The sequence below is a fragment of the Hippoglossus hippoglossus genome, chromosome 7 (genome assembly GCF_009819705.1).
Source record: "Hippoglossus hippoglossus isolate fHipHip1 chromosome 7, fHipHip1.pri, whole genome shotgun sequence".
NCBI classification, from domain to species: domain Eukaryota; kingdom Metazoa; phylum Chordata; class Actinopteri; order Pleuronectiformes; family Pleuronectidae; genus Hippoglossus; species Hippoglossus hippoglossus.
Window position 1 is genome coordinate 18,748,821 of NC_047157.1, and position 14,505 is coordinate 18,763,325.

The window sequence follows — 14,505 nt, forward strand, 5'->3', positions numbered from 1 at the left end:
CCGAGTGAGAGGCTCTAGACTTTTTTTCCGCCTGGCCCCATAGTACAAAATCTGTAGAAAGTCAGGAGAATTCGATGTGAGAACACAGCAGGGGATCCACAGAGATAGTGGGAGGGGGGGTTAGGGTTAGAAGATGGCGCTTCTAATACGCGTCAGACGCAAACATGAGATAAAAAAAGAATACAAGTATCTCTCGGTGGAAAAGTGGTGGTACACACATAGAAGGCGATAAGAGCTGGTGTCTGTGTGATGTAAAGAAAATCCCTTGATCTCCGCAGCGGAGTTAATACATCATTTCCTGCCCCTGTCTGCTGCACCCACCAGCTCCACCTCTCACCTGAATAATACAGAGGGATTTGTTGCTGTTGTGAACGTGTCTGGAAGGCAAACTCCGGGTAAACTCCGGAGGTCATGTCTGAAAACGGCTTTATATTCTGCAGAATAATGTTTTGTGGAGAAAACATGATGATGTTTTGCTACAGTTTAAAGAGAGAGAGCTTTGGGCCAAGTCACTATTTTGGAACAGTTAGTGAGTACGGCCCTGCTGGATGATCTCAGGACACCATCGGGCTCATGGGGGGACTAGCAGATCGCAGATATAGGCAGGAGCCTGACCATTCAAGGATTTAAAAACAAGCAGTAAAATTTCAAAATCTATTTTCTAAAACTCGCAGGTAATCAGTGAAGGGCAGAAAGGATCACTTTGCTTAGTCTGTGTTAAAAGCCTGGGAGCAGTGTTTGTATTTAGTTGTAATCTTTGAATGTTTTGCTTCCTGATACCGGAGTAACGTGCATTACAGTAATCGAGTCTGGACTAGATAAGAGCCTGGATGATGATGGGTCTTTGTGTAGATTTCTTAGAAACTATTACCTGTCATTTGAAACTGCCGATTTACTAAATTTGGCTGCATAACATCTATAGACATTTCCGAGTACAAGTCAGTGTCGTGTCACAACCTGTAACACAACTTCAACACAGGTCCTTTGTGAATATAGGTATTACTTTCAATACGTGGAGTATCAAAGTTATTATTATATGTGCGGTTATGTTTAGTGTGAAATATCTGATCATGCTAATCTTACTGACACTATTTGATCAGTTAAGGTGATGTATTCTGCTTTTGTGAGTACAATCTAAATTCTTCCTATTTCATATGATTTATCTAAACGCTCAGTATCAGTTTATTATGGCAGATAAGGGGGGGGGGTGGATATTGAGCAACGACTAATCTCTGCACAACAACTAGTAGATGTATTACAGCTGGTTTTAGTGATGCATGAATCTCCACTAAGTTCACATTTACATTATACATTTATATAGGCTTGAGTTTGAACTTACAAAGAGCTGGTGCAGCTGGCTCCTGGAGCAGAGCATCCAAAATGTCACTTGACTAGAGGACGTGTTCAGTGTTATTTAAAATGTCTTCACAGTTACTGAAGTAGCAGCACAAGACATTTGGAACTGGAGCAGTTGTCAATACACGCCCTCGCTACTCCGCACATCTCCCACAGGCACAACAACGCGCACATGAACACTCTACATGTGCTGTGCATTCTCTCGGCACAGAGACAATGGCAGCAATACGGTTAAAAAATTAGATTAGAGAAAAGGCTGAACATCAGGGATCCGAAGGGACAAAGCAAACAGAGCGAGCGGAGTGAAGCTACTGTATATACTGTGTGTGATTCTGGAATATACCACCACAGGATCTGGCTGTGGCTTTCTGTTTCTTGCAGATTAAACTGCATCTTTTTTTCCCCCCTCTCTCATGCATGTCCTCTTTCCTCTGCCCCTCTCCCTCTTCTCTTCCTCCAGATCTCGTCTCTTCCTCTCCTCCTCTCCCTCTGTCTGTCTGCCTGACCCTGCAGATATGTGAGGCGATGCACAGCGAATGAATTAGCAGAGCAGACGACTCAAACAGCCCTTTATGGAAGAGACAGACAGGCAGGCAGGCAGGCTGAGTGCTGAGAACGCAGCGGAGAGGGAAGAAACAAGAGGAAGAGGGGGAATGAAAGGGAAGGGTAACGCAGAGGTGATGAGACTATAGGAGCATATGAGTGGGATGAAAGGACAGACAGGTGGGTGAGGATGCGAGAAAAATGGGACGGAAAGACGGAGGAAGAGGGGAGCACACTTGAAACGCGAAAGGAGGAACGAGGAGGGGAGGGTGTGAACGGTGGGGGAGGGAGGAGAGAGCAAAAGAGAGTGATGAGACTGGGAAGATGAAGACACTGAGAGAAATAGCGGGGAAGCCTGGGAGAATGTGCGATGAGCTCAGGGAAAGGAGGGGAGGGGAGGTGTTGGAGGAGAGGGAGAGAAAAAAGGAGGAGGAGGAGGCGGCGATGAGAAGGAGGTCATCAGCGGTCTGTTTCTGCCTGCATTTTGTCAGCCCCCTTCTGAAATATTCAGGGGAGAAACACACACGAGGGGGGGGGGCTCGATTCGGAAACCGCCAGCGAAACACAACGCAAGATGGGAGCACATGTCTGGCAGCGTATTTAACAGTGTGTGAAGCTCACAAGTGGGTAACATGGCTCTGGATGAGGAGAGGCACTTTCTGTACAACAACACACAACAACACCCCTGCAGCATCAGCTCAACAATGACAAACACACACAGACACACACACAGTTTCTTTTTCTCAGCATCCGTCTTCATTTCAGCAGTAAAAATGATGACAGTGGTATTAGAAGCATATTGAGAATGATGACGACGGTGGTGATAGCTCTATTGATGCCTGCTGCTGGCGACGAATATAATAAAGAGATCAGTGATGATGATGATGGTGATGGTGGTGGTGGTGATGATGAAGAAGGGTGCAGGCACTTATACGGATGGTAATGATGGTGATAATGAGGTCAAAGTGAGCGCTGCAAAGAAACATGTCGAGGGGCGGATGCAGGCAGCAGAACTCTCAGAGCAGCGAGCAAGATGCAGCGGTGCAGCGCAACCACAGGGTGGAAGGTTTCCTCTGTACGTCTCCTGAGATCACACAAACGCACGCAGCGCACACACACACACACACACACACACACACACACACACACACACACACACACACACACACACACGAAACGGCAGCCGGTTGTGTCTATCAGCAGTTTTCTGGATTACACAATGAAAAGCAAAACTTTAACATACAGGTTAATGCTCCGATGTAAAACTGGGGGGGGGGGGGGGGGGTCTGACAGACTCTGCAGCCTCTTTATTGTGAAATAGCTGCTCAACAAGAGCTAATTATAGACTCCACTTCCTGTCATGAATTGGATTGTTTCTGAGGAAATTCAAAGAAATTTCATATGAACCAAGATACTGTTTTTGAGATAATCTGAGGTTTATAGTCCTCATTTAATTTTCATGTTTTGTGTGTATTCCTGTTTCTCATTCACGATTCTTCAGCCTCACCATACGTAAATTAAATAGAAAAAAAGGGAAACGTTACTTGAGTATTAAACTGACCCTGACAACCCACTGGTTTGTCTTGTGGTGATGACTGAGTGGATCAATGTTTTTAATGTGTCATCAGTTTGATTTAAGAAAGTATTTCCTTACCAAGAGGCTCTTTTACAAACAATCCATCATCTATCGCCTGCTGACACTTCAGCAATGTTTGATGAAAATCTGTTACTCTTGGGTCGCAACACTACTTCACTGATTTTGAGCTTTAAAAATAAGCGTAACCTGATTTCAGTTTGGTGTGGTTGTAACATGTCGGCGACCTGTTCTGGTTGCACTCATCGTCTTGCCTCTGGAAAGTGGGATCGGGGATTTCAGTTATGTTTCAGGTACATTTTTCGCCTGCCATATGCAAAGCATATAGGCCGGACACAACTTTTGAGAGGCTGAGTGTAAATAAAATATGTTGAGTTGTACTGGGAGGTTCTTTTACAACAATGTATTCCTTGGAATTATTCAACATCCAGTTATCGCTTACCAGTAAAAATGATATTAAGTGCAGATGACTGATTTTTGAGTATTCTGGCTGCATGTAGACATACTTGTAGTACTGTACGCCTGCCACATGTGCAGTACATTTACATGTTGGAGTTTCAGTCGTTGCCCTCATCCACAATGACAAAGAAATATTTCATAAATGTGAATATGTCTTGCAACTATAACTATATTATTTTACCAAGGTTCAAGGGTTCTCTAGTATTTACATATGAGTAATAAGTGTGTTACTTTTCTTTCTGTGACACATCACATGACATAAGGTGCAGAGTGCTAATACAACATATAAATTACTGTCCACAGTCAGTATACACATATGACCTTGTGTTCGTACTTACCTGACAACTGGCACCGTCTTCGATTCAGAATCCCACTTATCTGGTTTCTGTTCCTTGTATCTCCCACACAAAGCTGCCTGCACTTTACACAGGAGGACCCCCCCCACTCCCCAAAAAATAAAGCCTCTTTACCCTCCCAACACTGGATTAACAAAACCAGCATCCATGCAATTTTCCTAATTGTAGCCAGAGATTCGCAAGGCCGATATGTGCCCGTCATGTTCCTGAACGCAGCTTTCAGTCTGTGTCATCACATTAGGACAAATCCAACTAAGTGATTATTATCAAGAGCAACAATGGAGAAAACCCTCGAGATACGTCGGACTGCTGCGTGTGTGTGTGTGTGTGTGTGTGTGTGTGTGTGTGTGTGTGTGTGTGTGTGTGTGTGTGTGTGTGTGTGTGTGTGTGTGTGTGTGTGTGTGTGTGTGTGTGTGTGTGTGTGTGTGTATAAAGGAGTGTACGCGACCACTCTTGCTCAATCAAATAATTACATTAACTAAACAAGTCCCACTTTACAAGCTTTAAACAACCAAGACGTCAGTTAGAGGCCACATCACCTCTTCATCACTGACCTGTAACCGATATCAAACTGTGAAGAAGTCTGCCCTTTACACGCCCCACCTCCAAATCAATCTATCACGCTATTTCACGATGGCTCGTCGATGCACACGTAATCTGTGATGGACAGGAACAAATGGCGATAATAGAAAGAGAGAAAGTACGAGGGGAGAGTAGAGAGGACGACATGTCTTCCCGAACACGAGCGGGGCGAGTTCATCGGAGGACTGGACCACAGCATTCACGGCTGAGAGCAGACGAGAAATCACATCATGTCCACAGCAATCTGCGGCCCTGTGGGACGTCGCTGCGCTGTGCATAACAACACGGAGTGATGGGGCGACAGAAGAGGGAAAAAAAAAAAAAGGGCGAGCAGGAGAGGCAGAGAGGCAGTGGTGGGTGGGGAGGTTAGAGATTAACCCTCTGACATTTTCGCCATCAGCTGCAATGCCTATCTCTAAGCCTCACACACACATACACATGCTTGCACGCACACGCACACACACACAAACACAATAAGGACTAAAAATTAAAGTTGTATTTTTGTGCCCGTAGCACCAAGTGAACTGTAACAAGCAGTCACATAACAGATGAAGTGATCATAACCTGCAGCTGTTTGTCCCAGACTAACACTTTAATCTCATAAACAAGAACAAATATGAGCTGAAGTCTACTCAAAGCTTTCTGCAACATTACTTAATGAGTGGCATGTGTAGGTTTAATCTCTGAATAACGTGTTTAATTGTTATCTGAATATAATCTTGTTGCTATATCATAATCACAGTTTTTTTTTTCAAGGATAAAGCTCATGATGTTTTGTGTTTTTTATTGTCCACAAATCCCATGAAAGTATTTAAGTCTGATTAAGGGTTTTGCCACAGATTTCCATTGTTATTCAGAAATAGACCAACTGTTGCACTGGAGGACATGGTCCTCACCGCTGTTTATTTTGAGGACGCACTAGAGCACATAATGTGTGTTAATCTCCGGCGGAAAATAGTTCACAGCAAATGTGCTATTTAATCCTTTTGGAGTAAAGTTTGGGAACAGTTGTCTTTAGGGAAATTGCAGAGCCATTTTTAAAAATGAAACAAAGGGTATGTTTTTCGCCCCGCAGTGTTGTTGGTTTGTTTGTCGACAGGATTACCCCAAAAAACTACAAAACAGATTCCCACAAAACGCTTGGCGTAAAGATCGGAACCTGGGCCAAGAAAGAACTCATCAAATTCTGGCCTGGATCCACAGAAAAGGGGCAAATTCAGGAATTGTTTTATTCACATGGAAATAATCAGGGTGTTTAGGGGACTGATATTTATGACTATGGGTAATTTGGTTTGACTTAAATGAATTCAAGAGGACTGCAGAGGTACGCACTGAGTGCAGACAGTATGAGTACACAGTAACATATACATGTATGTTTGATTTGCACACATTAACAAAATATCAAATGTTGTCACCCTTTTCCTTTAAGATGCTGGATGAGATGGCAGCAAATATCAATCACATTGTGTTCTTTCTCCACAAAATGTATTTGATTCGATTAACAACGGCATTAAGGCACAATTTGTTTTTACATGTGGTTGTATTATGTAATAGTTTAAATGTATGTATAAAACATTATGTACTATACGTTAAATATGGCTGCACTGCTATGTGATTGTGATGTTACAGACCCTCGTTGGTCGTTTGCCTCTGACTGAAACGGAAACTTAGTTAAAAATGTTAAATACCTAACAAATTTGTAAAACCCACTCTCGTCTATTCTCAGCAGAGGACAGTTGACAGCTCCACTCCGGCTGCTGTTGGGTATAAAGAACTGTTTGTTTTATCTGTTCCACACCCGATCGTGTGCCTGTGATGTCCTCAAATGGCAACCGTTGCACAGTTTTATTTTTAGAGTTGCTCAGGATTCTGACATTTCACTCGTTTGCCTCATCCTGTGTCGCGCGGCGAAATCTTTCCACCATAAAACAACAAAGAAAATCCCAAAGGTTGCTCAACAGATTTCTTTGCTTCTCTGAGTTCTGCAGAAGTCGTGTGCGTGTGTGCGTGCGTGTGCGCGTGTGCGCGTGTGTGCCTTTTCACTGAGTGCCGGATGTGCAAAAAAAAAAGCATCTACCACGAATGGGAGCCAAATGAATAAGTGTGATAAATAAAACTGCTGGCACACATAGGCTGAAAAACCAATGCTGAATGGGAGCATTTACGCTTGATGTGTATGTAAATTTAAAAACCTGAGGGGAAGTGTGTGTAAAGAGGCTGCACAGGTCAAGCTAATGAAAATAGGAGAAACAGACGGGATACAGTTTGTTCTACCGCTGCTTCCAGAGAGCACAGGGGACAGTTCCAGTGAGAGACTTCATAAGCTGCAGATTCAGTGTAGTGCTGATCCTACAGACTCCGGCAAGACAAGACCCCATTTTCCTCTCACTTGACTCGACTTAATTAACCAGAATGAGTCAGAGGCAACATTCAGGATTTAAGATTTATTCTTATGGGATTGAGGATCTCTCTCTCTTTCTCTCGTTCTCTCGTTCTCTCTCTCTCCCTCTGTCTCCATGTTTATGGTTGAATTCAGTGCTAACTTCCTGCTCATTACTTTAATGATGGTGCTACTGTGAGCTCTTGCTCACGAGTGCAGTTTGCTTTTCTAACGCTGCAGTTGGAGAACAGCAACATGCGTGGACAAAAAAAACACATGCAAACAGTGTGGTGTAGCAGAAAACAACTATAGTGGCCTCGTCGGGGAAAAAACTCAAAAGAAATCCATGAGTTTTTCACAGGATGCATCAGTGTGCAAACGCCTCACATTTACCGACAAGAGCTAATGACAGAGGGAAAAGTAAATGGGAAGCTGGGAAAAGAGCGACAAACATACTTTTTCCTCCTCTGAAGTATCAGCCTAAGTCCCTACATAACTGTAATACAGAGAAAGCGGCTGACAGACAGATATCCAACCCCAGCTCTCTGCTTTTGCTTTAGATGCATTATTCATCTGTGTGCCAATTTGGAGGAACCCTCCCAATCCCCCAGCTAGCACCAAAAAGAGGAGAAGCGAGAGCGAGAGACAGGCAGACCAGAGAGAAAGAAGTCGCAGCGACAACGTCAGGAGAAGAGAGACAGACAGAAAGAGAGAGAGAGGAAAACACCAGAACAAAAGAACGAGTGCGACAGACGCAGAAACGCGGCAGCGGCTCAATCTCTCAGCTGCAAAGTAGTGAAACATCCAAACAGGATTTCAAATGAGCCAGGGACACTTCTCCCTACGTGTTTTGATATTCTCAGCACTGCCTGACTTGTCTGCGCAGAGCAGATTAATGACGGTTTCCACACTAAAGCGTCTTAACCCTGTCAGAAACACAGAGGGAGCAAAGACCTCGGGCCTGAAGCTCACTTCGTTTAGCCCCGAACCAAACGGCACGCCAGCCGCTGAATTTCAGTCACAGTGTAAACGCCACCGTGAGCACGCTGTCAGGCACTTCCGTTAACCGCACGGTGACGCCGCGAATCTTTGTTCACAGCACTGCAGCTTCACCTGTACCTCAGCTATACTATCTACAAGTGTCTTGATAATGTCAGGATCATCCCAACATCCCTTCCAGTCAGCCACATCCTGTGGTGGCAGCTGTTGGAGTTGTCCATCAGGGGGGGGACAGCCTGCCCCAGATTTAACCCCACACATTCTGCCGCCCCCACCTCATCCTCGCCCCCCCTTTTTCCCAGGTGTGCTGCCATCATGGCGGCAGGCTGTCAACCGTATACAGACCGGACCTCTTTAACGTTACCGCCAAGCAGAAGTTAAAGTGGTCACTCATAGCGGCAGCTCTTCAGTGTGACGGATGTGTGTGTGTGTGTATGAGGGGGAGGGGGAGTGGGCTGGTAAGTGTGTGGGTTGGATCAGTAGGATTGCTGTTTAATCTGCCACCGTCTCCCCGTGGCAGAGCTCGGAGCTTTTAGACCTAACAGCTGGTTGTGTATATGCCTGAACCCACGTTTCTGCTCCACATAGAGAGCTAACAGGCTACTTCCCCATGAAAACCCACTCCCCACATTATTTAACCTTGATTTACGCAAACACAGTGCGACGAAATCCGTCTGCATCATATCCGACATGTGACGCTAGGTTCATTATTTCTCGCAGCCTCGCTTACGTGATCATTCCAACTGTAGCGGTATGAAATAGCATTAATGAAGGAGTATGAGGGGCGTTGGCTCACGCTCCTCCGCTGAAGGATCTGTCAGACTGTGGAGCTGCTCTGAGGATTCGCCTGTCAGATTTGGCCTTATTTGTCAGTTCGCTGTGATCCCGCTCCCTCGGCTTTGTCGTGTCACCGTACCGACTGCTTCAGAGGGGCTCCTGGGAGTCGCCCCACCACGCAGAGTATATGCCAGGCCTCGTAGCTGATTTACATCAGGTCAGTCTAACCCGCGCCGAGACAGACGGAACGCCACAGCTCCAGCAGTACCTCTAGTTATGAGGATCAAAAGTGCTGCGATAATCTCCTGAGGTGCACAATCAAAGAGACCATCACACAAAATAGGTCTCGTTCTCTTATTCAGCGTTGGAAATTTAATTCAATGTATTTAATATTAAAGATGCACAACACATATGAAGGGAAACTGTCTAGAAATGTTCCATTCTACACCTTAAAACTCCATCGTTACAGAACTGATTCCTGATTTGTGGGCAACTTAAGGGGCGTCAGTTTGATTCCCGGCTGAAGTGTCCTTTGGCTGCACACTGATCCCCCAATCGTCCCGGATTGCTTTGCCGTCAGTGCATGAATGGTGGGTTATAGAGAAGAAGCGCTGTGTAAAGAAGTGCTGTATGGATGTTTGCACGAATAGGTGAATGTGACTTGTACTGTGAAGCACTTTGAGTGGTCGATGAGACTGGAAAAGCACTAAATAAACACAGTCCATTCACCGTTCCCTGTATAATCATATTTTTTGTAACAGGAGACGGACAAAGTACCTTTCAGTCGCCGTAATGAAAAACAACATCGCAACTAACTATGACCACAGAAATGATAACAGAATGAATCAACACCACTTTAACGCAGTGTCAGAGAAAAAGAGAGGCTTCACAAAGACGGGAATTATTGCATGCCCGTTGTGTTGGATTGTACAGCTGTGCCTCAAACTAACTCAATATATACCCTCCGTGCTCCAGGCTGTGTGTTTTGTAATCAAAAACCAATAGATTTCCTTTGCTCAGGACTGACTCAGAAGCATCCCGGAGTCCCATGCTCCTTCAAATCCTTTATGACAGCCTGCAGGGATCAAACTCACCACTCACTGTCACAGGGTGAAGGGCGGGGGGGCTCAGTTTGTGACCCCTTATTTTTTAATTCACAGATATCTTGGTGTTCTGTTTCGTTGCCTCGTCAAGGTTCAGTTTAGATGCGTAAACGTCACAACCATCGGTCGGCTTTGGGATTATACCTCTAACATGTTGTAACCCCCCCCCCCCCGAAGACTCAGACTTGTATGCAAACAGAAACACACGCGTACACGTGTAGACCCACATGGCAGCGCCAGCTCCCAGGTCTCTGGTGGCGAGTGATGTTTTCACACTTGTGTGGGGAGATTGCTATTTCTGCGCGGAGCCAGATAACTCAATTATTCATCGCGGATGCTGGTGCACTCACTTTACCTCTATAAGGAAGGGGGAGGGTGTGTCTCGCACAGAGTGGGTCTTCCCACGTGCGCCCGTGCGTGTGTGCGCGTGCTGCGAGAAGACCTGCGCCGACCAAAGATGCACTGCTGACATGCCACACTGCACGGAGGGAGGAGGCGAGAGGAGAAAAGGAAAGGGAGCTGTCATAAACATGGCAATCAGAGAGATAGGAGGCAGGAGGTGAGGATCAAAGAGCAAGAGGAGAAGAGGGAAGGAATTAGTTCCCTTATCTTCTCTCGAAGCCAACTGTGCAGCCTCCAATCCTCTTTAGCTCAATGAATGCTTATAAATAAAAAGAAACGATACAGCAGCAAAATGGAGACTCGGCTGCTGCGGCGTCCAACTGTTCTGCACAGGAGGGCATGTTAACGAACGTTTTGAGTCTGTTACTGACGCAATGTACTTGTTATATACTCAATCTTTACTTCAACAGAAATTGCAGAAGACGAGACATAAAGGTCAGGAGACATATGCTGCTTTCAGAATTTCTCCAGAAATATCTGGAGGGGCCACATGTCAGAATGAAAATGTGACTCAGTTGCTCTCCTGGAGAGCAACGTCCACGAGTCCGTGGGAGAATACAGCCTGATAAGTCTGAAGGATTCACCCCGAGCGAGTGGGCGTCTCCATGATGTTTCTAACACACACCAGACGCAAAACTGAAAAAGCTAAAAAGAAAATACAAATATTTATAACAGAGTGAGAAAGAAAGAAGACGCTGAAGAAGATGTCAACTTGAAAAGACAACAAGATTCGGGAGCTTTGGGATGTGCTGTAACAAAAACAGGTGATTTCCGCAGCAGAGTTCATACGTCATGTTCTAACCACTTCTCACCTGAAAGCTCCAGAGATTTTGCTGTTGTTGTGACTGCGTCTGATCCCGAAAGGCCAAGTTCTTGTCTGACTAGCGGCACTATATGTGAATGTGGTGATGTCACGGGTATAGTTTGAAACCAGCAACGTGGTGGGTGTATCGTGTGGTAGAAGGCCGCTTAGCCACAGACCTTTACACAGTAGGTTGTTAAGGCCATGACTCAGTGTGCGCTGCTGAGAGTCCACAAACAGCTGCTGAGCAGTGTCCCGAGAGCACATTTATCACCCCTGACACCATATGGAGTCCTAGGAAGTCTTGAACAAACAGCCTGCACACACACACACACACACACACACACACACACACACACACACACACACACACACACACACACAGCCCCCAGAAGCAGACATTATGCACACATATGCACGTGTACATGTAAACAAAGACAAATCTTCACACACAAATTATTAGCCACAATGCAAATTTAAACTTGCGCGTACACACACACACACACACGCACGTGGGCATGCATGCACACACTCACACTACCACAACACATAGATCAAACATTGCGTCTGTATCTGCACATTTCGCACATTTGTTGCGTTTCCTGACATCAATCTGAGTGAGAACGTGCACATGTAGGACAAACACATAACTCTTTGTCAGTGGCAGCCCATCTCCGCCTGCGCGGCTGCCCTTATTTCCCCCGAGGGCGACTCCGGAGAGCCAATTGGAGCAGTTACACATGTCGACACTTCCATTTACCACACCTCACCCGCCCAGTGGCTCTTCTCATCAGCTTTACATTTGGTAACTCACCCACGGACACATAAACACTGTATACATGCCGTAAATTCACCAAAAGCACACTCACAGACAAACTTGGCTGTCTCGTTGACAGATCACACAGACACACACACACCCACACACCCATGAATTCACACACACGTCCCTCCACTTTAATCTTCAGGACAGGCGGAGTGATGTATTTTAAACCGTTCCCCAGGGGTTTCACCGGATTGAGCCACTACTCAATCTGATCACAGCGTTCGCCTTCTATGTCAGCACTTTATGAATCCTCCCTCTTAGCCTGAGTTTCTCCAGGTGTGCATGCATGTTTGCGAGCATGCTAATGAGGGACATAGAGAGAGGTGTAGAAAGAGGAGATGCGAGGAGCGAGGGGGAAACACAGGAAGAACCAACTGGCGCTGTGATGAGTGTATACTGTAAGTTAGCACAGTGTCTGTAGCATACGCCCCCGTGGTTTTGGGTGAGTCACTCTCTGCACTTGCAAGCTTGCATCCAGTCTTACGTGCTTCGCTATGCAACAGTTTCAGTGGGTGCGTGTTTGGGTGTGTAAAATTTTAGCAGACCCTGAAAAAAAGCACAGCACGAAGCCCCGAACGCTCTGCAAAAGCTAAGCTGTGACACGACAAGGCCACAGCGCGACACACCCCTCAACCGTCATGCTGCCGTCTCCCATTCACCGCCCGGCGCTAAGTACCATCCCGATGAGTGTGTCTAATTTTCCCTGGATATACCATTTCCATTTGAAAGGTGGCTCGGGCCCATTGAGCGGTGTTATCGAGGCTGTGCAGACAGAGAGAGGCCGCCCCGCTCCTTTGCAGCCACAGATGTAGAAGACATCGATTTGATTCAGTCTTAAAAGCCGGGGTCGGCCTCGACGATGGCGGCTTATGGAAAAACCATTACCGCAGGTGAATTCTGAAACGTTGAACCTACATGCATGTTTGCCACCACTCTCTCCCTCTCTCCGACTAGCCTACGTAGCACCACAGATGGAGAGGAGACAGCAGAGAGAGAGCTCTGTGGGCTGCTCTCTGTGGAGCGTGCAGGCTCCTCTCTTGGTGAGTCACGCTGCCTTTCTTTACACTTCTCCTCCAAGGCCACCTACCTTACACCTCCACTCTGGCTCAGCTTCTGCCAAGTTACTACTCCCGCTCATCCATTACACTACTCACAGCCTCTGACACTGTAGAAAAGTCACAGATGACTAATGTGATCCAGCTGGAATCTTTGCTGCTGGGCCTGAAAATGATATTTCATGTTTCAAGCCGACATCCACAATGTTTACAAGTAAGAATATTATATGAGGGGACAAATAAAATCGCATCGTGGCTTCACGTGGAGTTCAACTTTGGTGAACTCTGACCTGCGATATTCGCTTCACATTCATTCCTGGATAGAATGTAGGCCTGCTACATCCTGACCATCACCATGGGACCTTGCTCACCACTCAGACCCTGGAACCCAATTTCGAGTCCCTCAATAAATCTGTACATAGTGGTCGTGTACAGTTGTGCACTGTACCTTTGTAAGTATGTGGTAATAACTTTGATGTGAAATTTCTCAACAGTGCTTAGATATCAATGAGAAAAACATAAAAAAAATGATATAACATGAATATTTTACAGGTATTGATGCGCAGTATTGAAGAAGGAAATGATGCCAGTGGTTATTTCACTCGGTGTTTGACGGGCTGGCCTCGTATGTTTGATGCCAGGGAGATGCATGCGTGCGGTGCAACAGTGTTAACATAGTGCAGGGGCTCTGCTAATTGGGTTGCTGCACAGTGTGGTTAATTGGGTTAGCGGCGATTCCATGACAGCGACCACGCTGACAGACCCAGCTTGCTATCGATCAGATGTGTGAGTGGAGGGGACAAACACAGCAGGTGCTTTCAACAAACACGTGGAAGCACAGGCAGACCCAATGAACTACGTGCACACTCAGACGTGCACATATAGAGGTATCGGATTACACTGGGTCTTTGTGACAGAGGGAGAGTGGAGGTGAATATATCCCATCAAATGTGATACCAAATATAGTAGAATGTAATAAAATATCATACAAAAAAGTTGAAAGTAATGACGAGTGTTTACAAAAAGTGGTTGTGAATGGCTAAATATATATGGATTTATGTGTGTGTTTGCATAAAAGAGAGAAAGTGTGTGAGAGAGAAATAGACAGAGACCACTTGGGACCTCAGCTCTCTTTCATGTGGAGGTGAATACATAAATAATAAAATTAAATCATCAAAAACCGCCCAAAATAGCGCCGGCCCTTCTCTCAATAAGAAACACACACACACACACACACACACACACACACACACACACACACACACACACACACA

At 45.7% G+C, this 14,505-nt stretch overlaps 1 protein-coding gene across 2 annotated transcripts in view; it reads right to left on the reverse strand.

Moving 5' to 3' along the window:
• Positions 1-14,505, reverse strand: part of LOC117764849 (basic salivary proline-rich protein 2) — a 38,905-nt gene that overhangs the window by 14,627 nt on the left and 9,773 nt on the right. The gene's annotated exons all lie outside the window — the stretch shown is intronic.